Source organism: Entelurus aequoreus, linkage group LG10 (assembly GCF_033978785.1).
Source record: "Entelurus aequoreus isolate RoL-2023_Sb linkage group LG10, RoL_Eaeq_v1.1, whole genome shotgun sequence".
NCBI lineage: Eukaryota > Metazoa > Chordata > Actinopteri > Syngnathiformes > Syngnathidae > Entelurus > Entelurus aequoreus.
The window spans coordinates 39,251,408-39,264,472 of NC_084740.1; the positions used below are offsets into that span (position 1 = coordinate 39,251,408).

The window sequence follows — 13,065 nt, forward strand, 5'->3', positions numbered from 1 at the left end:
CTGCGGTCCCCTCCAAGGTTTGTCATTATATCCCATTGGGTTGTTTTTTTCTTGCCCTGATATGGGATCTGAGCCGTCGTGGCTTGTGCAGCCCTTTGAGACACTCGTGATTTAGGGCCATATAAATAAACTTTGATTGATTGATTAAATTCCAGGCCAGGATTCTGTCAGGCAGGGCAAAAACTAAGCCAAAACTGGGGACCAAGCAAAGTGAATGCATACAATCCATCCATCCATCTTCTTCCGCTTATCTGAGGTTGGGTCGCGGGGGCAGCAGCCTAAGCAGGGAAGCCCAGACTTCTATCTCCCCAGCCACTTCGTCCAGCTCCTCCCGGGGGATCCCGAGGCGTTCCCAGGCCAGCCGGGAGACATAGTCTTCCCAACGTGTCCTGGATCTTCCCCGTGGCCTCCTACCGGTCGGACGTGCCCTAAACACCTCCCTAGGGAGGCGTTCGGGTGGCATCCTGACCAGATGCCCGAACCACCTCATCTGGCTCCTCTCGATGTGGAGGAGCAGCGGCTTTACTTTGAGCTCCCCCCGGATGGCAGAGCTTCTCACCCTATCTCTAAGGGAGAGCCCCGCCACCCGGCAGAGGAAGCTCATTTCGGCCGCTTGTACCCGTGATCTTGTCCTTTCGGTCATAACCCAAAGCTCATGGCCATAGGTGAGGATGGTAAATTGAGAGCTTTGCCTTCCGGCTCAGCTCCTTCTTCACCACATACATACACCTGCATACAATCGAGAAAAATAAATCAATAGAGCAAAATAAACCCCAACAAAACCCCCATGTGTCTAAGAAATGATTCTCCTAATTTATAAAAGTACGTAAATATTGTATAACAACATTAACAAAACACATTTCTAAAAATAACTAACAATTAGGGATGTCCGATAATGGCTTTTTGCCGATATCCGATATTCCGATATTGTCCAACTCTTTAATTACCAATACCGATATCAACCGATACTGATATCAACCGATACCGATATATACAGGCGTGGAATTAACACATTATTATGCCTAATTTGGACAACCAGGTATGGTGAAGATAAGGTCCTTTTTGAAAAATAAAATAAAATAAGATAAATTAAAAACATTTTCTTGAATAAAAAAGAAAGTAAAACAGTATAAAAACAGTTACATAGAAACTAGTAATTAATGAAAATGAGTAAAATGAACTGTTAAAGGTTAGTACTATTAGTGGAGCAGCAGCACGCACAATCATGTGTGCTTACGGACTGTATCCCTTGCAGACTATTGATATATATTGATATATAATGTAGGAACCAGAATATTAATAACAGAAAGAAACAACCCTTTTGTGTGAATTAGTGTGAATGGGGGAGGGAGGTTTTTTGGGTTGGTGCGCTAATTGTAAGTGTATCTTGTGTTTTTTATGTTGATTTAATTTAAAAATAAAATAAAAAGATACAGATAGTAAAAAAAAAACAATACAGATAATTTCCGATATTACATTTTAAAGCATTTATCGGCTGGACATCTCTACTAATAATATCTTTCAACGATAACGTTTTGTGTTATTAGCAGCATTTCAGCTTTACAGTTTGCCTTCATCCTCAAAATTCTCTCCAATTTCTTTTTTTTTTTTTTTAATGTATTTTAATTTTTTTTTATTTATCTCCTTCATTGATGTGCATCTTTGATCGATAGACAATCAAACCTCAGAAACTAAACACACATTTACACACCAATGCCTGAGAAGGAGCAGGAAGAAGAAAAATCGTATATTTTCCTGCCCCCTTCAACATAATACATAGTCTTATTCAATGGATATCATACAAACCAAACAAATATATCCAAATATAATGAAAACAAACAAACACAGCAAGTGCAAAACTTGTAAAATACACCTCACGGGATGATACAAAACAAATACAAAACCAGACAAAAAACAAGTACATTAATAAATATTAAGCAAAATGTAAACACTTATGGCTGTCTATATGATCTTATTGTTCTGTCTATATATTTTTCAATTGGAATTGTATGAGCCGCACCCCTGTTCAGGGCCTTCCATTATTGTTCAGGCATTCTCTGCGGACGCCTATCACGAGAGATGGGGCCTGGGGGTGCGCAGGCGCGGTGAGTGCGGCTGCCGTCGCCAGACAGCAACTCGCCAGGATGCTCGCGTCGTGATCAAATGTCATCTTGTCAAGCGTCACTTCGCCGCAAGATGAAGCTCCCACGCTCCTAGAGCCCAGCAGAGTAAGTCCTTGACGCGCGGAGCCCCGTCGTTTTGTCACAATAGTTAGCTAATGGCTAGCGTTAGCCTGCCTGCTATCGGCACAAAGAAGCGGCTCCTTCTTGTTTACTGCGACGCTCGACGCGGATGTCGCTTGCTACTTGTTTTTAAAGGCGTAAAAACTCTTGACAATACATATTTTTATTACTAGCTAAACCACGAAATAAACCAATTTTACAGTCGTCAGCAATGTTAGTGAGCTGTTCTAAAGGCATGATAATGATTTGTAAGTGTCAGCTTGTGTCAAAAGTAGGGCTGATGTTTGATAAGAAATGATCGAGTTCGAGCCTATTATCGAATCCTCATATCGAACCGATTCCTTATCGATTCTCTTATCGAGTCCAGATAGGTTGTTGTATATGGAAAAAACACACAATATTTGGTTTAAAGGCCTACTGAAATGAATTTTTTTATTTAAACGGGGATAGCAGATCCATTCTATGTGTCATACTTGATCATTTCGCGATATTGCCATATTTTTGCAGAAAGGATTTAGTAGAGAACATCGACGATAAAGTTCGCAACTTTTGGTCGCTGATAACAAAAGCCTTGCCTGTACCGGAAGTAGCGTGACGTCGCAGGTTGAAGGGCTCCTCACATTTCCCCATTGTTTACACCAGCAGCGAGAGCGATTTGGACAGAGAAAGCGACGATTACCCCATTAATTTGAGTGAGGATGAAAGATTCGTGGATGAGGAACATGAGAGTGAAGGACTAGAGTGCAGTGCAGGGCGTATCTTTTTTCGCTCTGACCGTAACTTAGGTAAAAGGGCTCAATGGATTCCACACTTTCTCCTTTTTCTATTGTGGATCACGGATTTGTATTTTAAACCACCATGGATACTATATCCTCTTGAAAATGAGAGTCGAGAACGCGAAATGGACATTCACAGTGACTTTTATCTCCACAACAATACATCGGTGAAGCACTTTAGCTACGGAGCTAACGTGATAGCATCGTGCTTAAATGCAGATAGAAACAAAAGAAATAAGCCCCTGACTGGAAGGATAGACAGCAGATCAACAATACTACTATCAGGAGACACCGAACCAAACACTGGACCTGTAACTACACGGTTAATGCTGTGCTGCCTATTGAAGCCTAGCAATGCTGTTGCTAACGACGCCATTGAAGCTAACTTAGCTACGGGACCTCGTCAGAGCTATGATAAAAACATTAGCACTCCACCTACGCCAGCCCTCATCTGCTCATCAACACCCGTGCTCACCTGCGTTCCAGCGATCGACCGCGCGACGAAGGACTTCACCCGATCATCGATGTGGTCGGCGGCTAGCGTCGGATAGCGCGTCTGCTATCCTCAAAGTCCTCCTGGTTGTGTTGCTGCAGCCAGCTGCTAATACACCGATCCCACCTACAGCTTTCTTCTTTGCAGTCTCCATTGTTCATTAAACAAATTGCAAAAGATTCACCAACACAGATGTCCAGAATACTGTGGAATTTTGCGATGAAAACAGAGCTGTTTGTATTGGGATACAATGTGTTCGAATACTTCCGTTTCAACCATTGACGTCACGCGCAAACATCATCATATCGAAAAGTTTTCAGCCGGAAGTTTGCCGGGAAATTTAAAATGGCACTTTATAAGTTAACCCGGCCGTATTGGCATGTGTTGCAATGTTAAGATTTCATCATTGATATATAAACTATCAGACTGCGTGGTCGGTAGTAGTGGGTTTCAGTAGGCCTTTAACAAATCACTTCACATTCTCTACTGCTCGCTACTATAGTAATACCATATCTGAGTTATTGTGCAGAAATGTGGGGAAATAACTACAAATGTGCGCTACATTCGTTAACCGTGTTACAAAAAAGATCAATTAGACTGATACATAATGTTGGATATAGAGAACATACAAACACTTCATTTATTGAGTCAAAAATATTAAAGTTCGATGATTTGGTTAAATTGCAAGGAGCTAAAATGATGTGGAATTAAATGATGGAATGGATTAAGTAAAGAAGTTAAACATTGTACCGATATGATCCACTTTAAGAGGTTGTTCAAATGAATAGTGCTTACAAAGTAGAAAGAAGAAGAATTATAAGAAATACTTTCAACCTTATTGAAAATAAGATATTCTTCATCTCAGTATATTAATAATGACTGAATTAATTAATTATAAAACTCTTGTATATACTAATTCACAGATATTTTACTATAAAAAGGTCAGTAAATTATGTATATATTTGTAAACGCTATGAAGTGGGAAAAGGGTAGGATTAAATAAGCTTTACTTCTTCCTACTCCTGTAAAGTGAAATGATATGAAACTGTAATGTATTATACTGTAAGTGTGTTCATGTTCCAAATAAACTAAAGAAATAAAGAAAGCACTAGTGTATTAGACAGACCTGCAAACTCTGTCGTGGTGTAGATTACAAGATAACGTTAACGTTATCAGACACATATACAAAAACGCTCACGTTACCGTTAGCCGCTGACTATGCTTAGGTAACGTTAGTCTACCTAATATTACTGCAGTCCTGGTTGACATAAGAGGTAACGTTACTACAAGTGAGCAGATATGGAAATTAACCGGCAACAGTTAACGTTAGTTACTCACCGGCGTCACCGCCACTGTAACTGGGACTTGGGCAGCTGGCAGAAGAAGAGGGGCGTTCTTTATCGTCTCTGCCGCTTCTTCAACACGTGTCGAAGACACGACACGGTTCTCGAACTTTCAGGTTATGCGCAGCCTGCACATGTTTCAACATGCTTGTTGTGCTCCCCCCCTTACACGAGAGCGAAGCCTGGCAATAATTGCATATTGCTGCTTCCTCGTTTTTTTTGGTGAAATGAAGCCATGCCTTAGAGCGCTTTTTCCGGTCCATTTTGTTCCTGCTTTTCCTATCTGCGCCTAATGACTGAGCTACGTGACGTCATTTCTTGTGATGTCATACGGGGCATTTCTTGTCGGGACGGGATTCGTTCCCAGGGATTTGAATAAAGAATCAACTCTTTTTCTTCACTATAGTGGTCTCGATAACAGGTACCGGTTCTCAAAAAGGGATTCGAGTCAGAGGACTCGGTTCTTTTCTTATCAAACAACCGGTAAAACCGGGTTTGAGTATCACTCCTAGTCAAGTCAATTTGAGCCAATTCTGAGGACCACGTGACCCGGCCTGTGACAAAGCCTTGTTTGTTCCTTATTATTTTCCAAATGGTGAGCATGTTCAACTCATGACAGAGGATAAAGTATCTTGTCAGTCTTTGTAGCGACCCATCAGTCTGCTTTGCAATGTCACCTCACCTGTGAGCTCATGCAAAGCAAAAGCAAAACAACCTACCTAGGTTCCATTGTAGAGGCTAATCTTTCCTGTGATAAAATGGCAACCAAGGTAATCAGAAAGGTCAAACAACAAATGAGATTTCTCTACATAATCTCTTCTCTGGTCAACAAAAGCACCATGAAGATTCTAGCGGGAACTCTCGTTCAACCCTTTTTCGATTACACATGCACCTCCTGGTACCCTAGCACCTCCAAAACCCTCAAATCTAGACTCCAAACATCCCAAAACAAGCTAGTCAGGTTACTTTTAGACCTCCACCCCAGATCACACCTCACTCCTACCCACTTCTCCAAAGTGGGCTGGCTCAGGGTAGAGGACAGAGTAAAACAACTTGCACTGAGCCTAGTCTATAAAATCCGCTACACCTCCCTGATACCGAAGTACATGTCAAACTACTTCCTTAACGTAAATGACCGCCATAACCACAACACCAGGGGGAGCTCCACTAACCACGTTAAACCCAGATTCCGATCCAACAAAGGTCTTAACTCATTCTCTTTTTATGCCACATCAATATGGAATGCACTCCCAACAGGTGTAAAAGAAAGGGCATCTCTATCCTGCTTCAAAACCGCACTAAAACAACACCTCCAGGCAACTTCAACCCTTGACTAACACCCTCCCCCTTCCACATCCCACCTCCCCGGATTGTAAATAACCAAATGTAAATACCGTATTTTTCGGACTATAAGTCGCTCTGGAGTATAAGTCGCACGGGCCGAAAATGCATAATAAAGAAGGTAAAAAACATATAAGTCGCACTGGAGCATAAGTCGCATTTTTGGGGCAAATTTATTTGATAAAACCCAACACCAAGAATAGACATTTGAAAGGCAATTTAAAATAAATAAAGAATAGTGAACAACGGGCTGAATAAGTGTACGTTATATGAGGCATAAATAACCAACTGAGAACGTGCCTGGTATGTTAACGTAACATATTATGGTAAGAGTCATTCAAATAACTATAACATATAGAACATGCTATACGTTTACCAAACCATCTGTCACTCCTAATCGCTAAATCCCATGAAATCTTATACGTCTAGTCTCTTACGTGTATGAGCTAAATAATATTATTTGATATTTTACGGTAATGTGTTAATAATTTCACACATAAGTCGCTCCTGAGTATAAGTCGCACCCCCGGCCAAACTATGAAAAAAACTGCGACTTATAGTCCGAAAAATACGGTAATCAAATGTATTTCTAATGTATATACTTGTTCTTATGCTATCTGAACTCACTATGTTCTCCGCTCGCTGTACATATCCTACCAAGTCAGTCCTACACTGTTTCAATGTCCATTTCTCTGATGATGCAATTGTTGATGACTGAAGTGCTGATATCAACGATTGTAAATAATGTAAATAATTCAATGTATATACTCTGATGATTAACTTGTGTGATGACTGTATTATGATGATAGTATATATTTGTACCATGAATTGATTTACGTGGACCCCGACTTAAAGAAGTTGAAAAACGTATTGGGGTGTTACCATTTAGTGGTCAATTGTACGGAATATGTACTGAACTGTGCAATCTACTAATAAAAGTTTCAATCAATCAATCAATCAATCAAAGAAAGCACTACCTCCAAAGAGGTTGTTGACATAGCGCCTGTTGTTTTTGGCTTCAGGTGCGGAGACGACGGTCGATGCTTCGCTAGTGACGGTGGTAATGCTGGCCTGCTCGCCGCCATCACGTGATCCAGCCCTCCAGTTTCTCCCCCCATACGCAGATGAACACTGGGCTTCAGAAATGTAAGCGACCGGTCCGTCAGCAACCTGTTGCTCTCCTCGCTCGGGTCCAACCGCCTGTTTTCTGCTCCGCGTTGCAGGGGGACACACACACTTGACCAGATCCGCCAGCTGTCCGACACCCGCAGAGTTGGACGCCTTTGCTAAGAAAGTGGCCAACTGTCCTCTGACTATCCAGATCTTTCCCAACAGCGTCAAAGTCCCGCAGAGGAAGCACATCCGCCGCACCGTCAACGGGCTCGATACGTCCTGGTCCAACCAGCGCCGGTCTCCCCATCCGCCCCTGGTCCGAGCGCGCGGGGGCCTGCTGACCGTGTTTCTCCCGCCCGCTAAACGCAACCTCCGCGGTGCCGCCATGAATCCTCACGGCGGCCCGTACGCGCCTCAAAGCACTTTGAACATTCCTCAACCTGCCGTGCACCTGCAGGCTCCGCCGCCGCCGTGCCCCGCCCTCAAGGAGGCCGCTTTCCGCTCTCAGGCGCCGCACGGCATGGCTCTCCCTGTCACCTTGCAGCAGCGTGACGTGGTCCCGGCGCACGCGTTGCCGCTTCACAAGAGGCCCGTTCCCAACGTGCTTCAGCAGCACCAAGGCTCATGCGCACCGCCGGCTGGGATTCCGCCTCGTCTCTCCCACGTGCAGACGCCACAGCATCAGACGCTGCTCATGTCTCACGCGTTGCTCCCCACCGCGCCCGCAGACCTTTGCCTCATGTCCGACTCAGGCCCACTGTCTGGCATGCAGCACGCCCAGAGACTTGCTGGCCAGCAGTCCCTCCCCCAGGCCTCGGGGGCTGTGCCCAGCAGCCTCCAACAGCCTCCGCCGGGCGCTTATGGGCCCCGCAAGCTCCCCGACTCGGATGCGCCTCCGAATGTGACCGTGTCTACCTCAACCATCCCTCTCTCGATGGCCGCCAGCCTGCAGCAGAACCGAGCCGGCGACCTGAGCAGCATCGTGCACCAGATCAACCAACTGTGTCAGGCGCGCGCCGGTGCCGGCGCCACATCCGTCTGTGAGGGTCAGATAGCCAACCCCAGCCCCATCAGTCGAAACCTGCTCATCAACGCCAGCTCCAGGGTGTCCGCTCCCCACGTGGGTCTGGTCTCCGGGTCCAGCTTCCTCATGGCGGGACCCCCCGACATTGGTACAGCTCTTCCGCCCAGCGCCCCTATCCAATCACAGCTAAGCCTCGCTGCCGCCAACAACGTCCTCGCGTTTCCCACGGACCACCAGCAGCGAGCCTGGAACCAACATCACATGCAGCTGCCCCCCGAGGGAGTCCACCCCTGCAAGAACCCCCGCATGGAGCCCCCCACAGAGAGCGCCTTCCCCACCCGGACTCTCAGCTACCCCTGTAAGCTGGCCCGAGCGGACAGACCCAGACCGCCGTCCCCTGTCACCTGTCCTGGCACGCCTTACGCCAACAGCCACTACGAGCTGATGTCATGGGGCGGAGCCCCGGGGGCCGCCGACAACAGCAGGTGCGGGCCGCATGACGTCCCGGCGGGCTTTCAGGCGGGCCGCGTCCTGGGGGCCAAGTACCGTTTGGGCAAAGAAAGTCTTCCCGGACAGTCCAAGTTGCTGTCCAATGTGGACTTTTTGGGTGGAGGAGACTTTGTGATGGGCAGGTATCAGGAGCCCAACATGGAAATGATTGACAGGTCAGCTGTGAGCCAGCCTCAGGACGCCAGACACGGCGGCAGCCACAGTCTTCATCCCACCTACCGCTAAAGGCCGACCACCTGTAGGGCGGCCATTTTCTCAGGTCTGTGTGTGTGTGTGTGAAAGTTTTAATTTGTAGCGATGATGAACTCTTCCCCGCCACACTGCACGGTCACATGACAAGTAGCAAAGTCACGAGCGCCTTCCTATGCGTGACAAACATCACGTGATCGACTAGCGATGTCTTGTTTCTTTACAGCCCCGCCCCCTTCCCCGTCCTAACCACAACACTTGTGTGTGCGACTTGGCCTTTTGCTTCCTTTTGTTGTGCGGTCCACATCAGACAAAGACGGCGAGCGAGGAGGCCGAGGCGTCGTCACCAAAGGTTTTCCCAAAATACTTGAAGGGCATCAGCCATCGTGGTCCTGCCCTCCCGGTACACTGCCGCCATCTTGGCAGCGACAACGTGAGGATTGGACACTGACTGGACAGGAAATGGCGACTGCTCCATTTTGGGTTGACACGTGCGCACTAGAGATCGACAGATTTATTTGGCATCTGGACGTATGTTGCTATCGGCCTCTTTTTATCGGTATCTGTCTTTTTTTTGTACAACTACACTATTACATCAGCAGATACAATATAAACACATATGATACCAGTATTTAGTATCTTAAACTAGGGCTGCAACTAACAACTCATTTGATAATCGATTAATCTGTCGATTATTACATCGATTAATCGATTAATAATCGGGTAAAAGAGACAAAACTACATTTCTATTCTTTCCAGTATTTTATTGAAAAAAAAACAGCATACGGGCACCATACTTATTAGGGACCGCAATGTCCCTTTGGGACAGAGGACCCTATTGTTATTGTAACGTTTTATTATTATTCCGCCGCCTCCTTGAGCTGTAATTTGACCCCTTTAACACGCTTCAAAACTCACCATATTTGACACACACATCAGGACTGGCGGAAATTGAAATCTAATAAAAAACCTACATTTCATACAATGACAACCCCCAGCAAAAATCATCAGGAAGTTTGCAATCCCCCTTCAAAACAAAAGTTATTATTATTATACCGCCGCCTCTTTGAGCTGTAATTTGACCCCCTTAACATGCTTCAAAACTCACCATATTTGACACACACATCAGGACTGGCGAAAATTGCGATCTAATAAAAAAAACCTAGCCCCAAAACTCAAAAATGCGCTCTAGCGCCCCCAGGGAAGAAAACACTGACACAACTGCCTGTAACTTCCAGTACGAATGTTGTAGCGACATGAAACAAAAACCTCTATGTAGGTCTCACTTAGACCTACATTTAATACACTGACAACCCCCAGCAAAAATCAACAGGAAGTTTGCAATCCCCCTTCAAAACAAAAGTTATTATTATTATACCGCTGCCTCTTTGAGCTGTAACTTGACCCCCTTAACATGCTTCAAAACTCACCATATTTGACACACACATCAGGACTGGCGAAAATTGTGATCTAATAAAAAAAACCTAGCCCCAAAAGTCAAAAATGCGCTCTAGCACCCCCAAGGAAGAAAACACTGACAAAACTGCCTGTAACTTCCAGTACGAATGTCGTAGCGACATGAAACAAAAACTTCTACGTAGGTCTCACTTAGACCTACATTTCATACAATGACAACCCCCAGCAAAAATCAACAGGAAGTTTACAATCCCCCTTCAAAACAAAAGTTATTATTATTATACCGCCGCCTCTTTGAGCTGTAATTTGACCCCCTTAACATGCTTCAAAACTCACCATATTTGACACACACATCAGGACTGGCAAAAATTGCGGTCTAATAAAAAAACCTAACCCCAAAACTCAAAAATGCGCTTTAGTGCCCCCAAGGAAGAAAACACTGACAAAACTGCCTGTAACTTCCAGTAGGAATGTCGCAGCGACATGAAACAAAAACCTCTATGTAGGTCTCACTTAGACCTACATTTCATACACTGACAACCCCCAGCAAAAATCAACAGGAAGTTTGCAATCCCCCTTCAAAACAAAAGTTATTATTATTATACCGCCGCCTCTTTGAGCTGTAATTTGACCCCCTTAAAGGCCTACTGAAATGAATTTTTTTTATTTAAACGGGGATAGCAGATCTATTCTATGTGTCATACTTGATAATTTCGCGATATTGCCATATTTTTGCTGAAAGGATTTAGTATAGAACGACGATAAAGATTGCAACTTTTGGTATCTGATAAAAAAAAGGCTTGCCCCTACCGGAAGTAGCGTGACGTAGTCAGTTGAACATATACGCAAAGTTCCCTATTGTTTACAATGATGGCCGCATGAAGTGAGAGAGATTCGGACCGAGAAAGCGACAATTTCCCCATTAATTTGAGCAAGGATGAAAGATTTGTGGATGAGTAAAGTGCAAGTGAAGGACTAGTGGGGAGTTGAAGCTATTCAGATAGGGAAGATGCTGTGAGAGCCGGGGGTGACCTGATATTCAGCTGGGAATGACTACAACAGTAAATAAACACAAGACATATATATACTCTATTAGCCACAACACAACCAGGCTTATATTTAATATGCCACAAATTAATCCTGCATAAAAACACCTGCATGTTTGTTACGCTAGCTCCTAGCTCCTCTGCTAGCTCCTAGCTCCATAGAACACGCCAATACAATTCAAACACCTGATCAACACACACAATCACTCAGCCCAAAAGACCGTTCACCTAACCCAAGGTTCATAAAGCTTATATATTTTTAAAAAGTTACGTACGTGACGCGCACATACGGTCAAGCTATCAAATGTTTAGCAGCCAAGGCTGCATACTCACGGTACCTGATATTCAGCTGGGAATGACTACAACAGTAAATAAACACAAGACATATATATACTCTATTAGCCACAACACAACCAGGCTTATATTTAATATGCCACAAATTAATCCTGCATAAAAACACCTGCGTGTTTGTTATGCTAGCTCCTAGCTCCTATGCTAGCTCCTAGCTCCATAGAACACGCCAATACAATTCAAACACCTGATCAACACACACAATCACTCAGCCCAAAAGACCGTTCACCTAACCCAAGGTTCATAAAGCTTATATATTTTAAAAAAGTTACGTACATACGCAAAAAAAAGTTGCGCACATACGGTCAAGCGATCAAATGTTTAGAAGCCAAAGCTGCATACTCACAGTAGCACGTCTGCGTCTTTGTCATCCAAATCAAAGTAATCCTGGTAAGAGTCTGTGTTGTCCCAGTTCTCCACAGGCACCTGTGTATCGAAGTCAAAAGTCCTCCTGGTTAGAGTCTCTGTTATCCGAGTTCTTCCATCTTGACTGCATCTTTCGGGAATGTAAACAAAGAAGCGCCGGCTGTGTACTGTTGTTGCTGACTACGTTCGAAAAATACGTCCATTTCGCACCGACAACTTTCTTCTTTGCTTGCTCAGCTTCCTTCTCCATAATGCAATGAACATGATTGCAACAGATTCACGAACACAGATGTCCAGAATACTGTGGAATTATGAAATGAAAACAGAGCTTTTTCGTATTGGCTTCAATGTGGAAGGCATACCCGTGTTCGCCGGTCTACGTCACGCGCATACGTCATCCTCAGAGGCGTTTCGAACCGGAAGTTTAGCGGCAAATTTAAAATGTCACTTGATAAGTTAACCCGGCCGTATTGGCATGTGTTATAATGTTAAGATTTCATCATTGATATATAAACTATCAGACTGTGTGGTCGGTAGTAGTGGGTTTCAGTAGGCCTTTAACATGCTTCAAAACTCACCATATTTGACACACACATCAGGACTGGCGAAAATTGCGATCTAAAAAAAAACCTAGCCCCAAAACTCAAAAATGCACTCTAGCGCCCCCAAGGAAGAAAACACTGACAAAACTGCCTGTAACTTCCAGTACGAATGTCATAGCGACATGAAACAAAAACCTCTATGTAGGTCTCACTTAGACCTAGATGTCATACAATGACATCCTTCAGCTAAAATCTACAGGAAGTTGGCTATTCCCCCTTCAAAACAAATGTTTTGTAAAAACAGTCACTTTT

At 44.4% G+C, this 13,065-nt stretch overlaps 1 pseudogene; it reads left to right on the forward strand.

Annotated features, from left to right (window-relative positions):
* The first annotated feature begins 7,259 nt into the window (after nucleotides 1-7,259).
* On the forward strand, nucleotides 7,260-11,849 carry LOC133658611 (protein FAM222B-like; annotated as a pseudogene).
* Nucleotides 11,850-13,065: the final 1,216 nt, after the last annotated feature.